This window comes from Muntiacus reevesi, chromosome 16 (assembly GCF_963930625.1).
Source record: "Muntiacus reevesi chromosome 16, mMunRee1.1, whole genome shotgun sequence".
Taxonomy (NCBI): Eukaryota; Metazoa; Chordata; class Mammalia; order Artiodactyla; family Cervidae; genus Muntiacus; species Muntiacus reevesi.
Window position 1 is genome coordinate 40,825,254 of NC_089264.1, and position 12,434 is coordinate 40,837,687.

Genomic DNA, 12,434 nt, shown 5'->3' on the forward strand with positions numbered 1-12,434 from the left:
GATCCTCTGGTGTCCTGGGGGCGAAGATTGATATTGGATCATTTAAATTATAAAGTACTCTGGATGATAAACATCATTTGGGGGTAAAAATCTATAGAAACACTACAGTACTAAACCCCTTCCACTGAAGAACTCAACTTAGTTATCTGTATAGTAGTATAAATTATTTAGTATATAAAGCTACTGCTCACAGTGTGAAATTTATTCTAAAATAATATGCATAAGTTCTGCATTGCCTTGAGACTTGTTTGTTTACACAGTAAGCCCAGATAAACATTCCAGTACATTACCTGCCATCCTTATTAACAGTAGTCAAATATTCCAAAAGGCTTTTTTGAGTTTAAGTTAATCCATCATTAATCATGACCTTCAAATGAAAACTTGGCTTCAGTATTATTTTCAAAAGAAAACTCCAATATCAGCCGTGCTTGGCCAGTGCCAGAATGCTTACAACATGATCAACAAGTTGCACATGTACCCTTAAGAACAGTCAAAGGGTTATAATTTAGAAGCAGGGCTGGGAATGTACTATTATGTGAATGTAATTCAAGATGCCCATGCAATATGAAGCCCATGTCATCCTAAACTTTACACTCAGGAAAAACAACTTTCAGAAGGAAGTGAAGCTTGAGCAGAAACCTATGTGCAAGAAAGGCACCAGTCATACAAATATCTGGGGAAGAGAACAAGAGGCATAAGAAACAGCAAGTATGAAATAATAAGTGTGGGAATGTGCATGAAAATAGGAAGAAGGTCAATGTTGCTGGAGCAGAGTCAGCTGGGGAGAAGATGGAAGGAAATGAGGTCAGGAAAGTAGCCCAAGGCGAGATCACAGCCTTATAGACCATTAAAAGTCATTTGAATTTTATTCTAAATGTGAGAAGCCCAAAAAACAAAAGCCAAAGGAATGAGGCGCAATTATCAAAATAATGCAATAATTATGTTTCAGTGTAATAAGTACAAGGTCTTTAAAAAATAAGAACCTAGAGAAGGAAATGCCTAATGTTTCTTAGGATGCCAAAAAGAGTAAAATTGTTTTTTGATTTGGAAGTACTTGGTTGAGAAGGGAGAAAATGTGATTCAGATGGAAGTGACATTTCTTTGCAGAGAGAGCAATATGCATAAAAGTGGAGGAGGGGAAATATGATATATTGAAAAATAGTTTATCTGGTTGGTGTATGGAAGGAAATGGCAGAAGATGAGGTTAGTATTAGATCTTCAAGGTCTTTGCATGTCACCCAAAGGAATTTGGACTTTAACCAGTGGGCTAGGAAGCCACTGAAATATTTTAAGCCAGGAAGTGATGCAACATGATCATACTTTTATTTTGGAATAACAAATCTGTCAGGAGTGTGAAGAATTAATTGAAGTCCAGAGGAGTGTCTGAGGTCAAGACTACCAACTGGGTAACTTGAAATAATCCATATGAGTAAGAAGAAATGAACTAGTGTCATGACAGTAAAGAGAAATATACTGGAGATTTATTGAGATGGTAGAGGCTCACAATTATTTGGATGAGTGGAAAAACTGACAGTCGTCAAGGATAACTTCTTGGCTTGTGGTTTGAGGAATTTGGTCAATGGTGATATCATTACCCTGGAGAAGCAAGTGTGAGACTAAAACATCGTCTCAGATTTAATTTAAAAAATGCAATTTGTCAAATAGAAGAGGTCCCCAATGGACAAAAGACCTAAAGAAGGTAAGAGGATACAGATACATGAACATAGGTGTGACTGTTAGGTTTGGAAAAGAATGAAGGACAACTTATCTATAAAGGAGAAAAAGATATAATAGTTGATGAGAACATAGATGAATTATGAGATGGAAGGGAAAAACAAGCCGAGAGAGTTAACTCAACATTACCCTCTCTCCTCTGCTTTCTCTCAATCTCCTTTAAAGGTAGATATAGATAGATAAATAGACATAGATAAATAATGTAACTTTATATGTGTAACAACTTAATGTGTATGTATACATACATATACACACCAATTGTGAGAAAGGCTTCATGGAAGATACTGATATGTAAAGCTGAGTGAAGTGAAAGTCACTCAGTCGTGTCTGACTCTTTGCGACCCCATGGATTATACAGTCCTTGGAATTCTCTAGAATACTGGATTGGGTAGCCTTTCCCTTCTCCAGGGGATCTTCCAATCAAGGAATTGAACCCAGGTCTCCCACATTGCAGGTGGATTTTTTTACCAGCTGAGCCACAAGGGAAGCCCTTCTATATAAGCTGGAGCAGACCTACAAGGATGAGTAGGCTTTACTTAGGTCAAAAAGATCAGAAACAAAGCTGAAATTTCAATATTGGGTGACAAAAGTATAGCATCAACATTTGAAGCTGAGGAAAAAATTTGGGCACTATTTTGGGCACTAGCTTGTTGGTAGGAGACAGAACAATGATTAATTCATTCCCAACGTGTTGAATTTAAGGCGATGGTAAGAAACCAAAGTGTGTATGCTCATTCTAATTGAAATTACATGATTGGAGCACAAATGGGTGGTCTGAGCAAAATGGATAAATCAGCAAAAAAGATATGTCTGCAAAAGTCAGTGGTTAATGCAGTCGAGTTACATTGGTAGCAAAAAGTGAGAATGGTAAAGGAGAAACCCTTGGACAATGCTTTCTGTAGTCAGCAAAGAGAAAGACTCAAAGAGGGGTCTGTGCTTGTCTATAATCTCCAAGATCTCGTCCCTCCAAAGCCTCTTATATTGGTTCTGAACTGATTAATTACTTGAGAAGGGGAAACCTCTCCTAAAAGGCAGGTGTTTTACACCTAAATAATTCCCTAATAAGAACTGATGAAAATGGAAAATGCCTGCTTATGGAGAGTATGATCAGAACATCACTAGAAAGATTTGTGCAGGACAATTAAAATATGAAATAAAAATAGAGATTTTGCATAGGTTAAATGAAAAAGAAAAACATCTTAGATAACTCCTGGAGACTGAGGCCATCAACGTTTGCAAGTTGCTCAATTTTGAAAGAAAAACAAGACAGGAAAATGACACTCAATGGGAAAAAACACACCATGTACACATATATGTCTACCCCATCATAGATAAACTGGCAGTGTTAACAGTAATTTTTTGCTCAGAGTTTTCTCCAGAGCTAAGGACTGTGCATTTTAGAAAAAGAACTAACTAGCATTCAGAGATGCCAACATGCTGACATCCAATTTTCTTTATCTCTCTCTCTTACCCCAATGCTACCAAGTCTCTGCTAGTCTCTGACAATACAGATCTGGGTTCTTGGAATGTGATTTTGCCTGGGATAACTACCCTTGAGGAAGAGGATTGCCTCATTCCCCAATGTGATGGTTGTGGGGCCAGTGCTGTGAAAACTCATGTGTCCCATTAATTCTCTGTAATCTTTAAAGGTTAGAAACATCAGAGTCTTGGAAATAAGTTAACACATCTTCTGAGACTCTGAAGAAACTACACAGATCTTTTTGAAAGACAGTCCAGGTTACAGCTGCTTCTGAAACCTCCCTGCCACCAGGTGGAAAATATCTCTGATTGAAAACCATGCAGAATATGAAACTGTGGAAAACAAAATTCTTTGAACTTTAAACACACAAAGAAAAAGAATTAGATTTTTTCTTTCACTTTTAACTTACAAAGTGCTGCTATATTTGTAGCTTTATTTCTTTTCAAAACTTTTATTGTAATGAGGTGGGACTTACACTCAAATTGAGATAATGTTGGTCATGATATAATTCTATCATACATTTTGCTATTGGAATATCTTACTAGTGTTATTTAATTGATTGATGAATTTATGATATGCTGCATTGAATGATGTGACTGGCCAAAATAGAGAAACAGAACAAGAAGTGAATTTTCAACTCTGGTTAAAGACTGACCTTAAAAAAAAGAAAAAGACTGATCTTAAAGTTAATTATGTGTATATGTGTGTGTGTGCTCCGTGGCTCAACCATGTCTGACTCTTTGCAACCCTATGGACTGTATCCCATCTGGCTCTTCTGTCCATGGAATTTTCCAGGCAAGAATACTGGAGTGGGTAGCCATTTCATACTCCAGGGGATCTTTCCAACCCAAGGATCGAACCTGTGTCTCTTGCATCTCCTGCATTGGCAGGCAGATTTTTTACTACTACGTTACCTGGGAAGTCTCAAATTTTGATTATATAGCATAAAATTCTGAACAGTTTCATACAATTATGTGGACAGTCTCAACTGCACAGAGTTGGCCCAAGGACAGAACAAAAAAAAGTTCTAGTTGCCATTGAAGTAGCATCTCTGTGGATGCAAGAGCAGAGTCATGCTGATAGAGGCCAAATTCCTTCTATGCAGCCACCGGTCAGTCATATCTTTAATTGACAGAAGGCTTAAGAGTTAAACTCAGTGAGTAAAGAAGACAAAAAGATGGGGAATTTTAGAGAAGGGCCTATCCTGTCCTTTCTTTCACTCCTGGTTTCTATAAAAGAAGATGTGGTGAGCAGATTAATGTCCCCTTTCTCCCAAAGGTATCCATAAACTAATCTTCAGAACCCATGAGTATGTTACATTACATAGCAAAAAAGGACTTTTCAGTTGTGATTCAGTTTAGGATCTGAGAGGGAAAGACCACTTTGAATTATTCAGGTGAGCCCAATATAACCACAAGAGCCCTTGACTCAAAGAGGGGTGCAGGAAAGTCAGTGTCAGAGTCAGAAAATAAGATGTGATGGAGAAGCAGAGGCTGGGGTGAGGCAGTTGTTGGCTGGGGCCTATGAGTTAAGGGATGCAATTAGCTACTTAGAAGAGGGGAAAAAAAAAACGAGAGAGCTTCCAGAAGGAATATAGCCCTGCTGACACCTTGATTTTAGTCCCATGACATTCATTTTAGACCTGTTACCTCCAGAAATGTAAGATAAATTTATGTTGTTCAAGCTACTAAGTCTGTGGTGCTTTGGCATATTATATTAGCAAGAGGAAAGGAATACAGAAGGTTTTACCTATATCTGTGGCCTCCTTTTAGCATTGCTTATACTTCCTGGGAGGAGAAATGCCTCCCTAGATTTGTATGTTTAGGAAGTTAAAACAGAAATGTTTAGGCTTAGCTCTTCTGTTTCTCTTCTAGCAAGTATACCTGCACAAGCTCCTCTTTGGTATTCCATGCGTGCATCTTATCTGTGCACTTGGGTGGCCTGTCCTTATCCATGATGGACTGTGGTTTCACGAACGAGTCTTTGATATCTGGAACTCCGTGAACAGGGCTGTTCAGCTCTCACACTTAGTCTTTATCAATAATTAAAGTACTATCTTGATATCAACCTGGCATTTCTTTCTGGTTTTTCATTTTTAAAATCTGGGTGAGGAAGTGGGCTATGATTCACTGGGTCTTGAATTCCCAATAAATATAAAAAAGTAGGTGGCAAAACCTATACAACATTGTGGGAAATGTTGAGACTAGTAAGGAAGACTAAAGAAAGTCTGTTGGATTTGGTAATGAGCTTACTTTAACATAATACAAACTTATCACCTTCAGCCTGAAAAACAGCATCGCTGTTAAAAAATGCTAGAAGCACTTACATTGATGACAGAAGACATGAGTATCATCTTATGCTGCTATTACATAGCATTATTCTTGAGATTTTAGCCAACTCTATTAAAGAACAAAAATAAAGTAGAAGTATAGAAATTACAAAATGTGAAAATCTATAAAAACTGAAACTATTACAATTTGCTGATCATCTAATTAAGTACCTAAAAAAACAAGGAGAAAATTAAAATGACTAAAAACAATTGATATTTTGAAATTTTAGATTTTACGTATTTGCAATCATATCTTGTGTATTATATATATCATTTCATTTCAACAATTATACTATTTTTTTCTTAATTGCATTGCATAGGAGCTTAGTACAATGTTGAATAATAATGATCAAAGAATTTTTTTGTCATGTTCCTAACTTAAATAGCCAGTAAGCATGATATTGTTATGTTATTTTAGGAATACTCTTCATGAGGTAAAGGAAGTTTACTTCTATGTAACTGTGTTTAATAGGTTGTATACACTTCTGGATGTGATTTATTACCCGTGTAAGCAGATTATTGAAGCTATAAGTATGACTGGTCCCTGTACATATTTCCATTAACTGTTCTTGCCTGATTTTGAAATTATGAGTTATACCAATTCATAAAATGTTTTCCTTCTTCCCTAGTCTCTGAAATATTTTATTTAAAAAGAGTATTATCTTTTACTTAATTTTTTAGGTAAAAAGAACCTATGATCATATCTGAACTTAGAGACTGGGGTAGTAACATTTCTATTACAAGTCAGTTTCATTGTTATGTTTACCATGTTTTAAATTACTTATTCACATTTTTATTTCTTTGTATTTCTGATTTAGACTTTGGACAAACTCTTCAATAATTCATTTCAATTACATTTTATTTCTTTAAATTCCTCTTGAACAATATCACACTAGAATTGATGTAGAATATTGAGATTTAAAATTTTCAATGAACATATTTCCATTTCTATAATTTTATGTATACCTATTCACAATTCACTTGTGGCAGCCCTAAAAGTTATTTTTTCTTTAGACATATTTTTGTTTTATTTCCTTGGGGATCTTACATTACTTATATTTAAGATATTTTGAGTGCTTTTTATTTTCATTTTTAGAAGTGATTTTAATTCCTGATTTTTTTTCTAGTTTCAAACAAAATCCTTCAAAAACTTTTGAATTTCCAACCTTATCGAATATGATACCCTTATAACTACACTTCTGTCTCTACTTAGCCTTCCCTTTACTCCAGGTTCATAGGTTCATTTCGCATTCCTGTAGCTCCAGTTGAACATGTGGTGTCATGTCCAAGCCTTTGAAACTCTATCCCAAGATGCTGCCCAGTTATGGAGACAGTGAGGAGCTTGATCACGGTCTTGGTTGTTGGACTGTGTGCTTCTGTTCCAAACATGGTGCTTGTAGCTAAGACTCACAGTCCCACCAATTTTTTTATTTCAATTCTTCCGCGAGGATGCAAACTACCAGGCAAACAATTTTAAGCAGTGTGACTTGCTCTATTCTCTAAAACAAGTGGAAGTCCACCTTTCTGCCATTTTAGCATTCTCTGGTACCTTGAGGCCAGCACATCCAAAGCATTAGTCTTTTCTCACTATAGAACTTTGCTGCAGGGGTATTTAATTTTTAAGGATGACTATGTATTTTTATAATGTATATTACAATAATTAACTGAGTAATAAAGGAAAACTTGAAAATGTAAGCATATTTTTGATATTGACTTCAAATACTTTTTCAAAAAAGATATGTTTAATTTTTGTAGTTAATTCACATTTTTTGTGCCTTTTATTTCAGTTTGCATCATTATTTCTCTGTTTACTGTTATAACTGACACATCAAAATTAGTCTTTATAAAGATAAGCACTGCTGTGGTTTTATACTTTACATATGAATGGGCCTGTGTTTTCCTTCTTTTACTTTCAATTACTCAGAACTGTTGAATTTAGGCATGTCTCTTTAAATCACTATATGATTACATTTTGTTTTATTATTCAATCTGAAAATTCTTACATTTCACAGCAGTATTGGTATATTTATATTTTATGTAATATAGATGTATTTGGTTTAAATGTCATTTTAGTATTTATATATATAAATGTACAAAGTATATATAAAGGGATGATGATATTTATGAATGAAAGATTATATTTTATAAATGCATAAATTTTATTGTATATTATATAAAAAATATTATATTATGTATGTATTTAAACATTTATATATAGACACTATATGTATAGATATATATTTATATATAGACACTATATATATAGATACAAAAACATACATGTATACATATATCTTTATAATTTTTCTATTGTTTAGTGTCATTTTACTGAAATTATAGCACAAATCCTTACGTTAATGCTTTCTAATATAAATTAGTACTTTTTCCACTTCCAGAGTAATGCAAATGCTTTAAAATGTTTTAACTCCACTTCTCCCCTCCTTGATCTATAGGCAGACACTGTCATTCTGTGTCTAAAATCCAACAATATTTACTATATTGTCTTAAATAGTCAAAGTCCATTTGTATCTAGAAATACGTATACTCATTTTATTTGTTTTTGTTTGTTCTGGGATAATTTTCTTTCCGATTGACTTTCAGTATTTCCTTTCCTGGATGATGAAGGCAGCCAATTCTTTGGCTTGTTTGTCTGAAAATATCTTATTTTTTAAACAATATCAAACACTGAATATTGAATTTTAGATCTGCAGCTATTTTCTCTTTCCTCTGGCTTCTTTTAAGATTTTTTGCTTGGTTTTCAACAATTTTACTGGAATATGCCTGAGTGTCTGGATTGTGTGTATAAGTGTGTGAATGTGTGGTTTTGTTTTTTCACATTCGTCCTGTTTGAGGGTTGTAACTCTTCTACCATTTATATGTAATGTCTTTTGTAAGATTCTTGGCCCTTTGTCATCAAATATGCTTCTACTTTAATCTCTTTCTCATTTCCTTTTGATATTCCAATTACATGTATGTTAGGTTTCTCACTTTCCTCTCCATATTTTCCCTATCTTTCATCCATTTATCTCTTCCCAGTTCAATTTGTGTATTTTCTTTCAACAGGCCTTCCAGTTTATTAATTTTCTCATCAGCTGTCATTTCTCAAAACATCTACTAAGTTCATATTTTAATTATTTTATTTTCAGTCCTATAATTTTTATTTTCAATTCTATCTTTATTTTCCTAGAGTAGATCTCTATCTTGTTATGTATTTAGAAATTCAAATTTAGGAATTATAGATATATTTAAGTCTCTGCTAATAATTTCAATTTGTGCATCTCACATGGATCTACTTCCATTTCTCATTTTATTCTTTTCAGTTTTCAGTGAATTATTGTTTTTCCTTATAATATATTTTTTGGAGAAGGAAATGGCAACCCACTTAGTATTCTTATCTGGGAAAATCCTTGGACAGAAGAGCCTGGCAGGCTATAGTCCATGGGGTTGCAAAGAGTTGGACATGACTGAGCCACTATCACTCATTACTCACTCATATTATATTTAGTTATCAGTATTGCATAAAAATTATAGTAAAAATGATTTTTGGATTAAATTATATTTTTCCTAGTAGGATTTACATTTTCTTCTTCCTAGCAGTATATTGGGTTTCCTGTGGTAAAGAACCCAAGAGACACGGGTTTGATCCCTGGTTTGTGAAGATCCCCTGAAGGAGGAAATGTTACCCCACTCCAGCATTCTTGCCTGGGAAATCCCATGGACAGAGGAGCCTGGAGGACTACAGTCCATGGGGTCCCAAAGAACAACTAAGCATCTGAGCACAGCCGCTATATTACGTGTAAATCACCTTGACTCAATTAGTAATTGAAGTGATTAGAAATCTGGCTTAGTCTTGATGATTATTCTATTTCTGTTTCACATCCTTTCTAAGATTTAGCCAGTCTTCTTGGCCTTTGACCATCATATGGCTTTCAGAATTGGTGATAAATCAAGGAAGAAAATGCTCCCAAATCTTTATTCACCTTTTTGAACTTTCCTTATTTTAAAATTTTTGATCCTGAAAATTCTCACTGCCTTGATAAGCTTGCTAGTAATGTCAAAGTCATTTTTTACATAAATAATTCACACAATTTTATTGTTTATCAATAGGAGAGTTGGTTCAGAACAATATTCCCTCATTTTTGGAAAGAGAATGCTTAGAAGTTTTGTGTGGAGTCTCATTTTATCTTCAAATTCATGAAATATTTTTACTATTTGCAAATAATATCTGTACATACCTATGTCTGTGTGTTTGTGTAACTCTGCAACCCTATGAACGATAGCCTGCCAGGCTCCTCTGTCCATGGGATTATCCAGGCAAGAATATGGGAGTTGGTTGCCATTTCCTCCTCCAGGGATTCGTTCTGACCCAAGTGTCAAACCCAAATCTGAATTGCAGGCAGATTCTTTACCACTGAGCCACCAGGGAAGCCCATATGTAGGTATATGTACATGTTCATGTATATGTACATGTATATATATATATATATATATATATATATATATATATATATATATATATATGCTCTTTATATAGTAACATTAATGACTAAAAAGATGTTACCATTTAATCCTGTGGTTTCCCTTCCTCACAAACACACCATCACATATCTCCAGGAATCAAATATTCCATTTCCTGAAGTCAGTAAATTAAATGAAGAGTTAAGTGAGCAATGAGTGTGTTTATCTCAAAGTGTTGCATACCAGTTTTATAGTTTGAAGCTGAGTATTATAGAAATGATAATGGATTAGATTAAATTATCCTTTGTAAATATTACCTTTCCACATCTTTTGTTATGCTCATTAACTCAGTTGTCTACTTCTGCCTAATTATTCACATTTTAGGACTGACTCAGGGAGGAAAGAAGATCTGGAATTCACAGAGGCTGGAAGAGAGAAACAGAATATAAATAAAAATTGTATTCAATTAAGCTATATGCTATGATAAATGACATTAGAGAGTTGTAGACTCTTGCAAGATATAATCTACTTCATTTGACATTATTTATGAAATTAATTTAGCACTAGATGTTGGCACATGAATAACAGTGTCATTTATTGCATGCTTAGAAGTTCCCTCTGAAAATGAAAGGGAAAACTGGGCAAAACAAATGATCTAATGTGGTGTTTTCCAACATATTAAGTTAGGTGTTTCCAAAGTATGGACTTAAATAATATTAAATCACAGAAGAAAGAGTTACTCCTTTTTAAATTTTTTTCCAATACTGATTATCTCAAGAAAAAATCTTGGTTTAATTTTTGTCATCTGAATCTAACTGCCAGTCCCTCCTCTTAACAAAGAAAGTGCAGACTTCCAGCTCTGAGCATTTGGCAGGCTGAAGTATCTAGCTAGAAATTAATGGCATTGACCTTTGCTGTTTTGTTTTTATTGCATTTGTCTGTTATGTTACATTTTATTTATCACAAGTGGTACAAGTTTTCCTTTGGTGGCAGTGTTTTTGTTTTTGTTTTTTGTTTTTTTTTTCAGTTTTGAAGATAGTATGTTAGGTAAAAAGTGAATGGATAGAATATTAACAGATTGAATTATATAAAATTATCAGTATTCAACCATTGTGAGACATGAAAATGTCAATATTATGTCATTCAAACTAATATAATATTATAGGTATTATAATACTATAATATTATAAACCTGTTATACTATAGGCAAGAAACAATTTGTTACAATGTTATGGGAATGTCTGAAATTTGGGAATACCAATATCATAATAAGTCCTAGCAGTGGACAAGAAGAGCTTCTTTTGACCTCTTCTTCATGCTTTCAAGTCATTTTTTAACAAGAAGAGTAATGCTTACTTTGATTCTAGCCTTGGAGCCAGCAATGACCCATATACTTTCATTCTCTAATCTAGCATAGTAATTCAGCAGATATTAAAAAGAACTAGCCAAATTAGAGGTTGAACTTTGTCCCATGGGCCATGAGCCCAAACATGACTTCAATAGATAATTGGCTGGCATATCCAAAACTTTGAGATTATTGAGTGAGTGTTACTTTATAATACAAAAGGCATAATATTCTAATTAAAACCACCATGTGAACTGTGCAAAGACCAGAGAAAAAATAAATTTGTTAGCAAGGTTGATCATCATCAATTATCAAACTTCCATGAGCAAAAGCCTATTTCTATTATAATTCATCTGCTTAGCCTTATTGTTAGATGAATTATGTCAAGAAGTTGTAGAACTTCTTGATTCAACAACCAAAATGCCTGGCACAGAATACAAATGGAAATAATTCAGAGCTATCAATATATAATCTCTGAAAGTGAGAATTCAGTGCTCAAATTCAAAAAGTGATTGGATTAAAAATAAAATTATCAATGCATTCCAAAAACATGAGAAAATGAAAATGGAAGAGAACTTGAGAAGAAGTTACTTAGAAGGGAAATAATTAACTCCTCTATCACTAGACCATCTTTTCTTGTCCATAGAATCCACCCTGCCCTTTCACCCGTGGCCATGAAAATTGATGCAGTGTTACATATACATTTTAAGTGTAAAATGAAGGAAGAAAATAAATAACCAAGGCCAGTTTCCAAACCAACAGGAAAGAGAAAATGGAACATCATAAAACTATACAAGCAAAGAGAAAAATCAATAAAATTCAGTGCAGCACATCTTCTCGCTTACTTCTGAGCACACAAAGTCTGCTCATCTGAAATGCGCCAGGGGTATGGTATGCGTTATGAATCTTTCAAGTCTTCAGAAATATGATCTATCATTGGAAGCACTGAAAAATACCAGTTGGCTTCACTAATTCTGTTCTTTGCTTTCTTCCAAACTTGGATATTGACCACTCTGGGGGCTTTGGATCCATTAGAGTCAACAGAACACTCAAGAGAGAAGGTAGACTAAGAACAGTGTTCTTCACAA

At 34.1% G+C, this 12,434-nt stretch overlaps 1 long non-coding RNA gene across 1 annotated transcript in view; it reads left to right on the top strand.

Moving 5' to 3' along the window:
• The first annotated feature begins 631 nt into the window (after positions 1–631).
• The window catches only part of LOC136147959 (uncharacterized), a 103,019-nt gene continuing 91,216 nt past the window's right edge, over positions 632–12,434 (top strand). The window contains exon 1 of the long non-coding RNA XR_010659417.1: positions 632–804. This is a non-coding gene — a long non-coding RNA (uncharacterized lncRNA). The remainder of the gene's footprint in view (positions 805–12,434) is intronic.